Source organism: Coenobita brevimanus, chromosome 24, assembly GCF_032717465.1.
Source record: "Coenobita brevimanus isolate Jiangsu-jjx chromosome 24, ASM3271746v2, whole genome shotgun sequence".
Classification (NCBI taxonomy): Eukaryota; Metazoa; Arthropoda; class Malacostraca; order Decapoda; family Coenobitidae; genus Coenobita; species Coenobita brevimanus.
The window spans coordinates 51095836-51098620 of NC_136977.1; the positions used below are offsets into that span (position 1 = coordinate 51095836).

The window sequence follows — 2785 nt, forward strand, 5'->3', positions numbered from 1 at the left end:
TAGATAGATAAATAGATAGATAGAGAGACAGATAGAAGCAGGGAGTCAGATGATGAGAAGGTATTGTGTCTGCGAGAATCGAGCAATGCTAAACATGCTTACACACTCTTAACTCAAGGAATGCTTGATAGGCACACGACAGCGCCTAGTGACCATACACACACATACACACATACTCACACACAGGCTTCTAGAACTTTCCATCACAGGGAACACACGTGATACATCTTCTGTTTCACCAGAATTTAGGAAAGAGAGCTCAGAGGGAGGTTAGCCACAGAACAGGCAGGAGCAGAAGGAGACAAGCCATACAAGAGGCAGGTCGCAGGGAGAAGGGCTTGGCAACTTGAGAGAGCGACAGAGAGAGCGAGACAGAGAGATAGCTAGCGGGACTGGACTCTATACTCCGCTCTGTGTGAGAGACTTGTTAATATTTCCAAGACAAATAAAAATAGTCCCATACTATTCTTTACCTCTCCTGTCACTACATGACAAATGGGAAAGAAGATTATCTACTACAAGCTACTCCAAGATATAAAAACCGCTCGTCCACAAGTCTAATATATATATAACTCAACCACAAAGGAACCACGAAGTATTTTATGACATTTGGTAGCAGCGAACGTATACGAACCTCGTCTACGAATCAACATTGAATTCCTACAAAATATCAAGATTGAAAACAAAAAGAATACCTCTCACAACCAACAACACAACCAGCTCCTGACAGTATTCTCTCCAACCAGCCCCCTCCGTCTCCCCGATCATCATGCTGATGCAGAGGTGAAGAGGTCACACGACGCCTTGCAAGTAGTTTAACAAAATATTGATACGATCTTGCAACTTCTACGACGAACCAGCGAACTACAACCATCTACAAAACAACTCTATAATCTTCACGTAACTTCAAGCAGCAGCAAGAAGAATAAAAAACAAAGCAAGTAAAGAAGAGAAAAGGACCGAGAAAACATCGACATAGAAAAACGGAACAAACAAACGAAGAGTGAGACACGACTCATAACTCATCTTACTCACTCATCTTCACTCAAGTTACTCATCGCTACTCATTCACTCACCACAGCTACCAGTGTGGGAAGTCGACGTCATCATGCGTGCTTGCTGAACAGACGCCACGTCAGTCAACACACCACCTGCACCACCAGTCACACCATTCCCACCACGGTAAAAATTAGTGAGTTACATAGTTACTTCATTTATACAATACACAGTGATAGACAATAAGCTTCTGCACAAACATATAAAACGTGCTGTATAGTTACAACTTAAATACACATACTTACTTCAGTTATCTGCATAACTCAAACACTAAATAATCACCAACAATAAATATTCTACACGGTATATATTCATTCATTTATTATAACATTTATTTACTACCAACGAGTGTTACCATTTATACCTACATAAAATACGTGTTTCATACATACAACTATACATTATTATATCTACAAAGTGATAAAGAAAATATACCATCACAGTTACTCAGTGAGCGATTAAAAGAACTGTATTAAACATTTATTAATTAAAGCTACCTAGTGGAAAAAAATAAATTAAGTTACAAAGTAAACTAAAAAAAAAAAAAAATGGCCAACACAAATGACGTTAGCAAGAGTGAACATCTTCAACACAATCGTGAAGACAATGATTTCCACACAGTGCTGACACACATATTACCCACGATAGGTACACGTGAACAACAAATCAGTGTATATAGTTAATACTGTATATATGTATATATATTTTTTATATAAAATAACAAAAAATGGGACTATATAAAATCATTTTCAGTAATACCTGTGCAATATAAACTAAACTTTAAAAAAGTATCCCAAGGAAATTAGCCAGCAATTATGCAACCATGAACAACATGGAAAAAGCGTACACAAGCGAAGAAAAACAAACTATAGAAAATCAATACATACAAAAAAAAAAAGAAAAAAAGAAAGAAAGAAAGAAAAAGTAAGAAAGAAAAAAGAGAAATAGAGTAAGATCACATAACAAACAAATGAAAATAAGTGTAAGTGTTACTACAAATGCCAAAATACCACATAAACTACAAACAAAATAACAGCAAATTGTTGTCTCCACAAGCAAGTGGCATGACACATCATCACTATCATCGACCGCAGCATATGTTAGGACTGCAATTATTACAATTATGTAACTCCATATTATAATTATGTAACGACAAACGATTGCATTATGTTACACTTATTACAATTATGTAACTACAAACAACGGCCAACGGCCATACCACGTTGAGTACACCGCTTCCCGTCCGACCAGCGAAGTTAAGCAACGTTGGGTCTGGTTAATACTTGGATGGGTGACCGCCTGGGAACACCAGATGCTGTTGGCATCCCTACGTGTCAAGTGGGGTTGGTGGAGGATTAGTGCCCCTCCCTGTAAAACAATTAACTCTAAGCCCTTGGCCACCCCATTTGGGATACATGGCGTCTGGCAATGAACTACAAACAATATGTACCAATTTATGTAACAGTTGCATTAACAAGATGTAACTTTTATGTAACTTTAACTACAATTATGTAACTACAAACAATACTACAAACAATATGTACCATTTATGTGACAGTTGCATTAACAAGATGTAACTTTTATATAACTTTAACTACAATTATGTAACTACAAACGATATGTAACAATTATGTAACTACAAACGATATGTAACAATTATATAACGACAAACGATTGCATTATGTTACACTTGCTACAATTATGTAACTACAAACGATATGTAACAATT

At 36.7% G+C, this 2785-nt stretch overlaps 1 non-coding gene across 1 annotated transcript; it reads left to right on the forward strand.

The window, feature by feature from the left end:
• Nucleotides 1-2261: 2261 nt before the first annotated feature.
• LOC145393614 (5S ribosomal RNA) lies at nucleotides 2262-2380 on the forward strand. Its single transcript, XR_013896212.1, has one exon. It is a non-coding gene; the product is annotated as a 5S ribosomal RNA (ribosomal RNA).
• Nucleotides 2381-2785: the final 405 nt, after the last annotated feature.